At 43.4% G+C, this 15,335-nt stretch overlaps 1 pseudogene; it reads right to left on the minus strand.

Moving 5' to 3' along the window:
• Positions 1-512: 512 nt before the first annotated feature.
• LOC125930445 (60S ribosomal protein L9-like) lies at positions 513-1,282 on the minus strand (annotated as a pseudogene).
• Positions 1,283-15,335: the final 14,053 nt, after the last annotated feature.

Raw genomic sequence — 15,335 nt, forward strand, 5'->3', positions numbered from 1 at the left:
TCAGTTAAGCCTCTGACTCCTGATTTCAGCTCAGGTCTTGATCTCACGGTTCGTGGGTTCAAGTCCCATATCGGCCTCCATGCTGACAGTGCAGAGCCTGCTTGGGATTCCCTGTCTCCCTCTCTCTCTGTCCCTCCCCTTGCATCTCTCTCTCTCTCTGTCTCTCAAAAATAAATAAATAAGCATTAGAAAAAAAAAAAAAGAACTCTAGAATATAAAATAACAAATAAATAAAATAAAAACGAAGTGTATTTAACTCATCTATGAAGTCACCGAAGTTACATAATTTGCATTTCATAGCCTGTGCATGCATATGTATTTTGTTCTTACCAGAACAGTGTAAATCCTGTGGGAAATAAACTCAGTTTGCTTCTTCTTCTTCTTTTTTTTTTTTATTGGTTTAAGAAAAAGCTCCAAATCAATACAGCTTTTATTGCATCTTTAAAATATCACAAATAAGTCTGAAAACTCATCTGGCATCTTGTTATTTCTGTAGCTGGACAACTTAGATCTTATCCATCGGTCTGCTGAACTGTTCCTTTTTCAGAAACATACAAACCATCCCCAAATTTTCCTTGTTTTTCACTGTTGTGGCTTGCTGAATTAAAGCAGCTGAGTTTGCTACAGTTTCAATGTCGTTTCCTTCGAGAATTAACTCATCTGTCTGGGCTTGAGATGCTGAACAAACAACACCTGGCCTCAGCGAGGCCTGTGGATGTATTTTTTTAATGTTTATTTTTGAGGGAGAAAAAGAGAGCACTGCAAGCGTGAGTGGGGGAGGGGCAGAGAGAGAGAGCCAGGACAGAGGATTCCAAGCAGGCTTTGTGCTGACAGCAGAGAGCCCCACGAGAGGCTCAGACTCACAAACCCTGAGATCATGACCTGAGCCAAAGTCTGATGCTTAACAAACTGAGGCACCCAGACGCCCCGAATTTTACCCAAGAAATTCTGGATTTCAACAAGAGAACCATTCTCCTGAGTAATGACATTAACAGGGAGACGAGCATACACAGACCTCATCTGGTAAAGGAAGCCCAGTGTAGAGTCCTTGACCATGGCCTGTAGGTGACCACAGATAGTGAGAACAGTAGACAGTTCTTTTCCATTTCCCACCATTTGTCAACTCAGAGCCTCTTCCTTTTCTTTCCGAGGAGACTGACTTCTACTGAGGAACCCTCCACAGGGTTCTTCGGGGGCCCTTCACAGTAATCATGGGTCCCTTCAGAGTGCTGTCGACATTTTCTGGAAGGTCAACAGTCTGATTGCTGAGAAGGGTCTTCATTTCTTGCAATAGATACAGCAAAGAGCTAAACTCAACTTGCTTCTTAATCACGCACCTCCTACCAACGCTGTGTGCCTTCAGCTCCCTGAGGAATAGGAAAAAAAAAAAGGGACTCTGGGCTGGCCTGTCTTTCCTTTCCTTCCATGTCCAAGACAAGTGATTCCTAACACAGTCAACAGTAATTTGTCAGTGTTAGTTTCTTTGTTTTGACAAATGGACCATGGTTGTGTAAGATCTTCACATTAGGTGGAAATAGATGGGAGGAAGTATATGGGCTCGCTCTTTATCACCTTTACAACTTCCAGGCATATCTAAAGTTATTCCAAAATAACAAGCTTATTAAAAAGAGAAGACATTTTTCGACACACCTTGCCAAGAATTACTAGGTTAAAAAGAGATTAAGGCATTTTAGCAGTGTTTACCTAACTTGCTAGGTAAGATTCACTTAGGGTGAATTCCTGTCCCCATTTCCAGGAGACTCTGGCTTATTCGATCTGCAGCAGGATTGGACCCAGGAGTGGAGATTTTTTTTTCTTTTTTGTTTTTTTAAATGTTTATTTATTTTTGAAGGAGAGAGAGAGAAAGTGTGAGTGGGGGAGGGGTAAAGGGAGAGAGAGACACAGAATCCAAAGCAGGCCCCAGGCTCTGAGTTGTCAGCACAGAGCCCGACTCGGGGCTCAAACCCATGAACCATGAGATCACGACCTGAGCCAAAGTCAGATGCTCAACTGACTGAGCCACCCAGGCACGCCTTTAAAAAAAAAAAAAAATAATAATGTTTATTTTTTGAAGGAGAGAGACAGAGAGTGAGTGGGGGAGGGGCAGAGAGCGAGAGAGTGGAGTTTTAACAAGCACTCACACTGAGGAGTCTTACCAGACAAATTTGGGAAATATTGCATTGGAGTGCAATGGAATAAGGATGGGTTTAAGAGTAAGGTAAATTCAAGACCACATTCCAGCTATGTGACCTTTTTCTTTTTTTTTTTTTTTTTTTTTAACCAGATTTTTCACTTAAAAGCCTTTCTACTTACCGGTTGTGTGGCCTTTGAGGCACCCACTCAAACTTCTTAGACAATTCATAGTGATGTGGTCATACTATAGAACTACTGTGACATTTAAATAAGGTGCCTGTAAAACTCCCACACAGAGCTTGGCATGCCTAGGTTTGTGTTATATTGGCCCAAACACCTTATATTCTGATTTTTTTTTTCTCCAAAGAACATAAGAGGTTAATAAACAGTGACCATAGTTCTTAACATAGTTACCAAGACCCATGACCTTTTTGCAGAATATTACTAACACCTAGGGAATAGGAAATATGATCTCCTGTTTAAGTCCCTTGATTTAGAGATTGTGTTTGCTCATTCATTTTCCAGTAGATAATGGAGAGATATTTGCCCTTCATTGTGCCAAACGAGAGGCGTCAGACTGGATGTTTCCACAGGCTTCTGCCCGAGGGAAGGTCCCTTGATTGCCCACACAGAGGCCCCAGGCGTAGCTGGCATGAGAGTAAAACCTGTGTGTCCCCCCCTTCCAACCCGGCCATCCCAGCGCAGGCCCCAGAACAGCTGGGACATTGGATCAAGTCCCTCCTTTGGCAGAGGACAGGAAGCAGTGTGGGGAAAATATGAACACTGCTTAGGGTTGTATTTCACGGGAAATAAAGGGACAGCAAAATCCTTTGGCTGCTTTTTTGTCTCTTGATGTCCTGAAACTTCCGTCTCTTTGTGATGGAAAGAATCACCCTTGATTTTGACAAGTCCTAAGATAGTGTGCCACAGATTGCTAGTTCTCTTGTCTCTGATCAAATAATATATTAAAATTTTATACTCTGTGGGTATATTGGAAAAAAAAAAAAATGCCAAGGCCCTGAGAGGAACATGTAACAGGCATTGGCCACGAGGCTAATTAGATTGAGAGATAATGAAGGGTTGAGGCTTAAGAGGCAGCATTAGGTACAAGGTCTTACAGACAGAACATGGTCAGGAAGGAGTTGGGGGGAGGCCATAGGGAGGGTCATCCTTTATCAAAGGACTGCATGACTATGGTCTGCTTCTCTCAACATCTCTGATTCGTGGCAAAACTTACGCCACCCCCTCGCTTTCCTGCTTTCTGTACACATGGCTGAAAATGAAGGCCCCAAACTCCAGGGCTCTAGCCTTTCCAAGTTCCCACACGTTCCAGGTCCTAGAGCAAGATTCTGTTGTGTCCAGCTTGGGTCCTGACTCAGCCGGCCTCATGGGGTCATGTAAAGTAAGCATGACCGACGTCCACGGGCCTTCCGTGGTGGTGGGGAGGGAGGAACAGTTCTCCAACCAAGGGGCTTGGTCTCAGAGCTGCCCCCAAAGGTACTTTCTACAGGTGGAAAATGACCTGCTGCTAATTCGGAGTACTTTTTTAGCACCTTGGTTATCTTCTTCTTATCTCGTCTGCTCATCATTTCAACAATTCTGCATTACACACTTGAAGGTTGGAATCTGGATGAGAAAGGAAACAAAGCGAGGGAAGGTAGCAATTTTAGCTTTAAAATCATCTGCAGAATAGAGTCTGCAGACACATCCAGACTGCCGCGAATGTTCTTTCTCCATCCGTGTGCTTGACCTTCACGTTGGAGAAGAGACACCCAAGTCCTGTTTGTGGCATGGAGGAGCGCAAAGGCACCTCTTCCCCCTCAAGAGTGGCCTTGTAGCACACAACTCACAGACGGAAGGCACAAACGGGAGAGGCTATAAACTGTGCGCAAAGGAAGAAAGGCAGGGTGGAAAGGTTAGAAATGAAAAAGGATCTGATAGCAGGAAAGCTGGTTCAAATTAATGAGACAATGCGAGCCTTGACATACTTGATGGATGTCAGTGGTTAAGTGCTAGCTGGACCTTCTGAGATTACAACCTCCATTCAAACCTCAGCCCTGGATGGCAACCTGAAACCCAAGGCCATGGGCGGCTGCGAGCATCTGTGGGCCCAGCATGGATTAGTGCCGCGGCCTTGGGGGACCCTGGCAGGCAGCTACTTCCTCCCCATGTACCAGTTACCCTGAAGCCAGGTGGGCTCTGGGGGGCGACAACAATACCAAGTAATTAAGATAGAATGTCCTTGGCTGTGTCTAAGGCACGTTCTTTTATGACAAGAACAAAGGGTTCGTTGATGAACTAATTTTTGGTGGGGAAAACTGCAGCATCTATTATTAAATGAATGCTTGCGATTTTTGTTTGTTTGTTTTTCAATAGCCCCATTATAATTTCAGTTCAGATACTCCAAAGCTCATGTTCCCTAATTTATTATCGCTTGCTGCGGTCCTCTGGGATACAGTAATTGAATTTTACTGGCGTCATTACCATATCCACAAACAAGCGAGTGTTCTGAGCTAAATCAGTCAAAGCCTGTTCGCGGGCCCACAGGAGATGTGCCCAGAGCGGAAGTCGATCTCAGCCTGGAACGGCGGGCGGGTGTCCCTGGCCCAGGGAGCTTGGCCACTGCTTCGTGCAAACCAGGCTTCATGCAGTCAGTTCCAAGGGAGCAGCAGAAGCACAGGGGTACTTGAAGAAGAGAAAACAAAAATGTGAGGCTCCAGAGAGATTGCCCCCCAAATAACCCGATTGTAATCCCACTGCAGTCAAAAATAGACAGGCTTCTGAGGGATGGGATCTACATACTTGGTTGAGAACCAGGAAATTCCACAAGGAGATGTTAAAATTCCATCTTTAAAAAAAAACAAACAAACAACAACAAAAAAAACCCCAGATGGACAGTCTACATCCTCTTCTTCTTACGTCCAAAACAGGAAAATAAAATCATAATTTTAGACGCATGTTAGGGCTACACGGATGCACAGAGATCCTCTGAATCCAGTCTCCCCATTTTACACCAGACGCTCAAAGGAGTAAAATGAATTCTTACCTCCATGTGATATTTAGTATCTTTAAAAAAATTCACATTCTCCAAAGATGTACCCTCAAATACTTAGGGAAGCAGCAAGGCAGAGTGAAAAGAATACAGAGGGCATACACATGGGGTCATGCAGGATTCCTGTGAGCCCCCGGGGAAAAGTCACTGAACTCTGAGCCTTGACTGCTGCATCTAGAAAATGGGAATAATATGGGGCGCCTGGGTGGCGCAGTCGGTTAAGCGTCCGACTTCAGCCAGGTCACGATCTCGCGGTCTGTGAGTTCGAGCCCCGCGTCAGGCTCTGGGTTGATGGCTCGGAGCCTGGAGCCTGTTTCCGATTCTGTGTCTCCCTCTCTCTCTCTGCCCCTCCCCCGTTCATGCTCTGTCTCTCTCTGTCCCAAAAATAAATAAAAAAAAGTTGAAAAAAAAAAAAAAAAAAAGAAAATGGGAATAATAATATGGGCTTCTGTGAGGACTGAGATAACATATACCAGTATCTAACAAAGCACTTGGCACCCAGTCTTAACTGAATTTCATCCTACCTTGGCATTTGTCAAGGAAATAGATAACGTGCTTTGACCTATTGCAGACAATTAGGCAGCTGAGTGGCTGAAATGGTGGGATGCTTCTGCAGGAGCCGCTCCTTCTCTGATAGTTCCCACCATATTTGAGAAAATAGAAAAGGAGAAAGGCCCCTCCGGTAAGCCCACCTGTATTTCTGAAGGCATTAGGCCAAGGACTTTGGGTAGTTTTTTCCGGGCAGCTAAATTTCCCATACCACCGGGAGTTTGCAAAAGCTTTGGGGACTTAGGTCCTCTTTGACCCATAGATCAGATTTCAACTCAGATACTGCCAGTGTCCTCAAAAAGATGACCGTCCCCACACACGATGAAGAAATCCTACCACCTTGCCCCCCAGGCTTCACTTTCCCATGCCTTGATTCTTTGCTAGAAAAAAATGAGCTGTTCTACCCTTTCTTCTCTTGGTTTCATGTCCTTTCCTGTTTCCTTGAATTAATAAGAAGATTCCCCCAACTGAATCAACTGGTTTCTGAATTCCATTATGGGCTGAACTGTGTTGTCTCCCCATTGTACAAATTCAGATGTCGAAGTCCTAAATCCCAGTACCTCAGAATGTGGCATTATTTGGAAATAAGGCCATTGCAGACGGAATTATTGTTACATGGGGTCATCACAGAGTAAAGTGGGTCCCTGCTCCAGGATAACTGGTGTCCTCATAAAAGGGGGAAATCTGGACACACACGGGTGCACAGGGAGAGCACCGCATAAACATGAAGGCAGAGTTGGGGCCGATGGGTCTATAAACCAAGGAATGTCAAAGGCGGCCAGAAAACCACAAGAAGCTAGGAGAGAGGCATGGAGCTGATTCTCCCTCACAGCCCTCAAAAGGAACCAAGCCTGCTGACACCTTGACCTTGGACTTCTAGCCGCCAGAACTGTGAGACCTACATTTCTGCTTGAGCCAATTCCTGCTACTCTGCCCCAGCAGCCTGAGCAAACTCAATGGCAACCACTTCTTTCCGGAAATAAAGCCTCTCTCATCTCCTTAACCTTGTCCCAGGACTGCTGTGGACAGAGCCGTTGGCCCCTCCCTCTTGCACCGCCCTCCCCCCAACAGCTTCCACGGGGGGGGCTCTGCTTCACTATCATCTAAGCAGGCTTGATGCTCTCTGTGAACTCAGGTCCCAAAATTTGCCTGGAAACTCCAGTCCAGAGAGCAGTTAGCACCATGCTGGGGTGGGGGGTTGGGCAGAAGACAGCAGGAGCATCATCCAAGGTCACATCCCTCACCTCTGGCCTCCCCTAATCTGACAGCAATCATAGCCTGAGAGATGATAAGACAGATTGTCTTTGTTTTTCAGCCTTATTCAGCTCCCTTATAAGGAAAAACTATGCCCCTTGGAGTCTTGCAGATCAGGGTGCTGTTACAAATCTGAGCTCGCAGATGAGAGACTGAGGTCATCTTCCCTTCTCAGTATAAATAGAAAGAAGTTAAAAGTGGAAAGAAAATGTAAGAAATGAAACATTCTTGCTCTCTCTCTTTCTCTGTCTCTCTCTCTCTCTCTCTCTCATACACACACACAGACACACACACACACACACACACACACACACACACACACCACCTATAAACACAAATTCTTTTCCACTGGATTGGGCCTCCTTTTATGGATGGATATTCACAAGAATAGATGTATTGGTTTCTGTCCCCTGGGGTAATGATGATAAATACGCCAAGGTCAGTGGCTTCATCAGCCATTGAGACTGCCTACTCTGGTAACGGCAGATAATCATTTACCTGGTGGGTCTGGTTGCCTATACTTCAATTCATGCCTCACAGTGTCGCTGAAATGTTTCTTATCTCTCTAAAACACTTGTCTTATTGTGTCTTTCTGGTACAGAAAGAAATTCATAAATTATTGCTGTGCCTGGGGTTTAAAAAAAAAAATCTTGGTCACGGTTCTGTGGGGGAAGAAGTTACTAAAGAATGGAGACTAGGTGGAAAATAAAGTTACCAGCGTGTATACAACAATATTCTGTTCCATGTCCTAGAAAGTAAAAACTCAAGTTTTGGTAGACCCAAAAGATCTGTGATGAAAAAGTCTTCCTATCGTAACACTCTTCCTAATAGTACTAATGCTTAATTAAAAAAAAAAAAAATCTATGGGGCGCCTGGGTGGCTCAGTCGGTTAAGTGTCCGACTTCGGCTCAGGTCATGATCTCAGAATTCGTGGGTTCGAGCCTGGCGTCGGGCTCTGTGCTGACAGCTTGGAGTCTGGATCCTGCTTTGGATTCTGTGTCTCCCTTTCTCTCTGCCCCTCCCCCCCCCCGCATCTGTCTCTCTCTCTCTCTCTCAAAATAAACAAACGTTAAAAAAAAGTTTAAAAAAAATCTACTAGCATTTATTGAGAACCTACTACGTGAAATGCCCTATGCTAGGTGATAGGACTACCCTCATAAATGATACATAATTCTAGATTTATTCTCAGCAACATGAAATCTATAAAGAGTACCTGAGGGGAAAAATACGTTTACTTTCCCAAACGTTCACTTTTTGAGAAGCGTATTCCTAGAACAGAGATAGAAAAAGTGGAGTCATGTCATACCTCCTTCTTACATCAGTTTCCCACTGTTGTTTTGTAAATGGATATTGGAGTGGAATTATATTAAATGAATTGCCCCAATACACAGGTTCATATCGCTTATGTGAACAGAGTCTAGCACGCGTGTGTGGGTGGGAAAAGGTTGAACAGCTGTCTTGCAGCATTCACCAATAAGCAGGTAGCCAGGGACTCAACCCATAAGCTAGCCGGGCCCTGTGGAAACACAAGGAGAAATACCAGCGGAGATTCTTGTCCTAAGGGAGTTTGTAAACCAGTGGAAAAGACTGACCCCGGAGCACACCACAGTGACCCAAGACAGAGTGAAGCGTTTGTGTCTGTGGGACGGACTGCCAGTGGCTCATCAAATATTTAAAGATGAATGGAGAGGCGCCTGGGTGGCGCAGTCGGTTAAGCGTCCGACTTCAGCCAGGTCACGATCTCGCGGTCCGTGAGTTCGAGCCCCGCGTCAGGCTCTGGGCTGATGGCTTGGAGCCTGGAGCCTGTCTCCGATTCTGTGTCTCCCTCTCTCTCTGCCCCTCCCCCGTTCATGCTCTGTCTCTCTCTGTCCCAAAAATAAATAAAAAACGTTGAAAAAAAAATTTTTTTTTAAAGATGAATGGATATTGCCCTTGATGTATGCCCCCAACACAAGTTGAAAAAAACAGGCCAAAAATAAAGGCCAAACTACTTCGAGATGATTTTTAAAGTGTGGTATCGGGGGAAAAAAGAGTAATATTCACAAGCACAAGCCCCTGATGTTTTACCAATCGTCATGTGTGTGCACACGAGGCCGCTGGGGTTCAGGATGATCAGCAAGGGCTCTGGAGCCGGCACCCACTCTAACACCTCCCCATTTGGGAATCTGGGTCAAAGTTCACAGTTTCTCTGTGCCTCAGTTTCCTTGGCTCTAATGGGGGGATAGTAACAGGACCTACCTTAGAGGGTTATTATGAGGACTGACGACTTTGTGTGAGGAGTGCTCCTAAAGTAGTGCCTGACACAAAATCCGTGCTTGTAAGAATCTGTTAAATTAACTAAATTAAACACCCTGTGTCCCCCAATACTCAATACTTGGGTCTTACATACTCATTTCATGTCATGCCACTTTAAGTCTTTACATAAATGAAATTATATATATATAAAAATATAGTCTCCAATACAGCATCTCCCTCCTCTAAGTTGTTCCATGTTGCCAGTTAATAATACCTTTGATGTAGGCAATATGAACATTAAGTATTTTTATCTTCTCGGTGGCCATGAGCTATTTTTTGTCTCCAAAATTGTGAGACCTGGTGATTATTATACAGTTTTGGGTTTGCACAGTCTTTCCCAGGAGCAAGGCATCGTTCTACAAAACACAAATCCCACTGTAGATAATTCCTTGTGCTCCTCTTCCACCTGTTTGGTTGCAGATTGAGCATTTGTTTCCAGTTCAACATGAACAATAGAAGGTCATCGCCTTTTACAAGAGAGGGTTCCTTCCTAAGCAAATGCAGTGTAGAGAAAGCTGTCTAATTGAGAATTCATGATACCATGATTGGTGATGTTCTCACGCTGACGCTAAGAGCCCCAATCACAGGGCTTTAAAAAGTATACGTTTCTGGGGAGCTTGGGTGGCTCCGTGGGTTAGGCGTCCGACTTTGGCTCAGGTCATGATCTCACGGTTGGTGAGTTTGAGCGCCTTGTCAGGCTCCGTGCTGACAGCTCAGAGCCTGGGGCCTGCTTTGGATTCTGTGTCTCCCTGTCTCTCTGCCCCTCCCCTGCTTGCACTCTGTTTCTCTCTCTTGAAAAATAAACATTAAAAAAAAAAAAGTACACAGTTCTGTAACCTGCTTCACTTGAACTCTTTCAGATGTCACCTAAATGTAATCTGATTCACAGAGCTGTTCATTACAAACGAAGTCTCTCATTAATTTTATTTGGATAGGGGTCCCTGTGTTTTACACCATGTTGAAGAGAAAAGAGTTAAGTAAAAAGCGAATGGGTGCTCATTTGCACATGCATTAGCATAAACTATTACACAAATTTAACTTGAGAACATCTGTCTATGTGTGCAAAAGCTCCAAAAACAAGTCTGTTGAATCAAGAGAACTTCTTACTTACTATGCATAATAAATGCTTCTGAAAAGAAATAATTTTAAACGTTAAGGTTAAACATACTGTTTGGCACATCAATGTATGACCTACAAACCTTACAAGACAAAGAGGCACACAAAAGAAACAACCTATTGTTTAAAGGTAAAGCAATCAATAAAATTAGATTCAGAGATGATGAAGATGTAACTATTAGAAAGGGACTTTAATTCAATGAATGCTAATATATTAAAAGATCTAGTGGAAAGCTACACATCATGCATGAACAGATATAAAATATCAACAGAGAGTTATACATGTTTTTAAAAAGAAATGGAAGAAATGCTAGGGGAAAAAAACCATATTAGAGACGAGAAATTCTTTAAAGGGATAATTAGCAGATGGAACCAGTTGGGAAAATGTCAGTAAATATAAAGATAGGTCAATATAAGTCATCTAAGCTGAATTACAAAGATTTTTAAAGTGTCAAAGAAAAATAGAGGGAGGCACAGAATCCAAAGCAGTCTCCAGGCTCTGAGCTGTCAGCACAGAGCCCAACGCCAGGCTCGAACTCACCAACCGGGAGATCATAACCTGAGCTGAAGTGGGACGTTTAACCGCCTGAGCCACCCAGGTGGCCCATGGGACAGTTGATATATTTTAAATATGGATTGTAGATTGGAAAATAGCATTATTTTGGTGCTAAAATTTTTCCTTGATAATTGCACTAGGTTTATTTAAGAGAATGTCCTTGTTCTTAGGAGGTATAAGTGAAATATTTAGGGGCAAAGAAACATGATGGCTGCAGTTTACTCTCAAATAGTTGAGAGAGACAAAAATAAAGCAAATGAGGCAAAATATTAACAATTAGTAAAGCTGGTTAAAGGGTACACAGAAATCTTTTGAAAGAGTCTGGCAACCTTTTTTAAGTTGAAAATTAGAAGTTATTTAAGAAATATTTTTTAGTTATCCCACTTTGGGTTTCTTTCTTTTTTTTTTCCATCATGACAAATGTACTCTTTAATCTCCATCCCCTATTTCAACCATCCCCCCTGCTCTCTTTCCTCCTTTTTCCCCCTTTGCTCATTGTTTCATTTCTTAAGTTCCACATGTGAATCAAATCATATGGTATTTGTCTTTCTCTGACTTACTTCACTTAGCATTATACCCTTTAGTTTCATCCATGTTGTTGCAAATGGCAAGATTTCATTCATCTTTATGGCTGAGGAACAGTCCGTTGAATGTATAAACCACAGCTTCTTTATCCATTCATCTGTGATGGACACTTGGGCTGCTTCCATGATTTAGCTTTTGTAGATAATGTTGCAATAAACATGGGTGTGCATGCCTCGCTTTGAATTAGTGTTTTCGTATTTTGGGGGTAAATACCCAGTAGTGTGATTACTGGATTGTAGGGGAGTTCTATTTTTAACTTTTTGAGGAAACTGCATACCGTTTTCCACACTGGCTGCACCACTTTGCATTTCTAAGAACAATGCAAGAGGGTTTCTTTTTCTCCACATCCTCACCAACACTACCTTCTCGTGTTTTGAATTTTAACCATCTGACAGTTGTAAAGTGACACCTCATTGTAGTTTTGATTTGCGTATCACTCTGATGATGAGTGATGTTGAGCATCTTTTCAAGTATCTGTTGACCTTACATAAAATTGTAAGTTTTGTTTATAGAACCAAATAAGAGAGAAGGTAATAATGAGCGACACAACACGATACAAGGAGGAATACCTGAGTAGAATTGAGCATAAGGCAAAAACAAAAAAGCTATGTTTGTGTGTGTATTCAGCAGTCAAAATAAAAATAGGAAGATAATATGACTCAATGAGGCATGTGAAGGCAGTAAGAGTACATAAATAAGAACTTCCAAGAAGCAAACCATATTCTCAGAGCAAGCCATGTTTTTCTTTAGCACACGGAAGAATGCCGTGGAGTCTAAGAGTACCAGAGAGTCTTCACAGTAAAAGAAGGGAAGAGAGGCTGACGTCTCCTGAAGTGAGCCCAGAGCAGATGGGGGTCAGGGGTTATACTCAGCCCAGGGAGACACTGACTTAGCCATTTCTTCTTTGTGGAGCCCTTCCTGAGAAAGCAGGAGTAGTAAGTGGGCAGAGGCTGTTATGCCCAGAATTCATGATCCCCAAAGACCACTAGGGAGCCGAGTCCGATGCAAAAGCAAAGAGCCTTTATTCGAGCTAGCTCGAGCTCAATCCCCTACCTGCACCGACGCAGAGGTGAGATACCAGGGAGAGAGAGCGAGTTTCAAAAGGACAAAGGTTTTATTGGGGCCTAGGGGCAGTTGGTGAGGTAATGGCTATGGCCTCAACTGATTGGCTGGGGAAGGGTCCGAGTCCTGTTGGGCAGGTGAGGGGGGTGTTACTCAAGGGGAGGAGGTGTGGTCAAGGTGAAGGACGTAGAACAAGATGGAGTCGGCCGGCGTAGGCCCGCCCTTTCAAGGTAAGACACCTACATAGGTTTATTTTTAATATATGGTATGTTCTCCCAAAGAAGAAATAGAAACTGTACCTATGTAGCATGGGAGCGAAAACCACTCTGAGTAGCCAGAAAATCTCAAACTAAAATTGTTAAAAACAAAACAAAACAAACTTCAGCACACCTTCACCTTTAACCAGGCAAAGCTACCTTAGCCAACAATACAAATGGAATGTTAGGTGTGGTCACCAACTGAAAGGACCAAACATTGCCCCAGGGATAAAGTGGGTAATTTATGGCACTGAGAAAAGGGGTGGGGTCCCAGGAGGCGGATCTGGGCAGATAAAGAGCACGGTTGATCTCTATTATTTGCAGATTGTATATTTGTGAAAGCTCCTACTCGCCAACGTCAATTTGTGAGCCCAGAATCAATACTCTGCAGTATGTTCGTGGCCATTTGGGGACACAGGCAGCGCCATGGAAAATTTGAGTTACCCAGGCATTCCCCCTGCTGAGGCTGAATGAGGCAATGTTTCACCTGCTTGTTTCAGCTCTCCCACTGTAAACAAGTGTGCTTTTCACAGTCTGTTTAGTGCCACATTTCTCACACTTTCTTAGTGTGTGTGTGTGTGATTTTGCTGTTTAAAAGGGCCCCCAAACATAGCGCTGAGATGCTGTCTAGAGTTCCTCAGTGAAGGACGGCAGTGATGTGTCTAAGAAAGCATGTGTGTTAGGTAAACTTCATTCAGGCATGAGTTACAGGGCTGTTGGCCGTGAATTCAATGTTCACGAATCAACCATATATATTAAATAAGGTGTCTTTATATGTTTAAAGTTTATTTATTTGAGTGAGAGAGCACCTGAGAGCAGGAGCAGGGTAGGGGCAGAGAAGACAGGGAGGTCGAATCCCAAGCAGGTTCCTCCGTGCTGTCAGCACAGAGCCTGATGCGGGGCTCGATCCCACAAATGGGGGGATCATGATCTGAGCAAAAACCAAGAGTCGGACGCTTAACCGACAGAGCCACTCAGGTGTTTTTAAACTGAAATGAGCCTCAAATAAGGTTCTGTATTGGGAAGTTGAGGAAAACGTGACCGGATGCTTACAGGAACCCAAATGTGAATTTCCCCCAGAGCAAGGGTTCGATATTTGTTCCTTTCAGGTTTGTTGTGACCTTATACAACACAACTTGTGTGAGTAAGAATTGATTGTTAGAAGGAAATACATCCTACTCACAGTGGTAGTTGGTTTTGAGGACCGAGTAGGGGAAGGAGCTAGCACTATGAAGCTTTGGTCAATTTGAAAAAAAAAGAATGTTACGGATTTAGAGTCACAAGACGCTGTTGTTGGAAATGCTGGCGCATGACAATTTATTTCCGTCTGGCACCTGATGCCATGTCACAGCCAGATTATAAAGCCACATTTCTGTGCCAGTAAGGAGTGACCACCTGTAGCTTAAAATCCTTCAAATGGATGTAATGAGATATTTAGCTATTCTGCCCCAAGACAAAGCAACCAGGTTAACAGGAAGCTGTATTTCCCCCCTAATGATTTCAACAATAATGTAAGTATAATCTCCAAATCCCTCAGTCTCCCATGTAAGATGAGTAGTATTTGCCACATGATAAGAATGAAGTGACCTGAAATCCCTAATGGGGGGGGGGGGGGGGGGGGGGGGAGGGGGGAAGCATTTGTTCATGCAAAGTATTCTTTTAAGTAAACTAAGTAAAAGGACACTGGGAGATGCTGTCATTCAGTTAATGAGAAGCAACGCCATTTACACATCCGTAGCTCCGGTCTAAAAGATGAATGAACTTATGCCAAGAGTTTAATAAATATACAAAAGTTTGCTCAAATACTAGTATATTCACCTTTTTTTTTAATAATGAGAAAGAAAAAAACAATGAAATAACGAAAAGTATTTCAAGAGCTGTCCTTCCATATTAAATTACAGAAGAGCCTCCACGAACCAGGACAAAGGGAAGGGTCGCGGAATTTCATCATCTACAGTTTCTGATCCGTTGGGGCTTAAGCAGAAATGCCTTGTCCAGCAGTGACATTTCTACAACGTATCGTACAACACTTGGTTGCCCGGGCATAAAATGCTGCTACTAATAATCCATGTAATATTTTTGAACATCTGCCTTAGAACTGGTGCTGTCCAATGCTTTTTTACTCACTTATTCCTCAAAGTGGCAACGTGAAGTCAGGACTCTGGACTCAGGACCCATTTTCACTGACGCAGAAATGGAGGCACAAAGAGATGACGTTAATAGAACAAATGCAGTCCCAGGTGACTGAAATGCTTTCAACGCTTTCTAAAATCATACTGAACTTCAAGGATGCTATAATTCTCTGGGACAGTGAAGGTACAACAGTGAGTTGAAATCTGTTTCCATCCTGGGTCATGGTGTCGACTTTAGTAAATTTCTGGCATTAGAATGCTTCATCGTCATTTGTTTCCAAGTTTCAGAAGAAGATTGGGAAGTGGCTAAGTACCAATACCAAGTAATACCAGTTATCTCTTTT

The sequence above is a fragment of the Panthera uncia genome, chromosome A2 (assembly GCF_023721935.1).
Source record: "Panthera uncia isolate 11264 chromosome A2, Puncia_PCG_1.0, whole genome shotgun sequence".
NCBI lineage: Eukaryota > Metazoa > Chordata > Mammalia > Carnivora > Felidae > Panthera > Panthera uncia.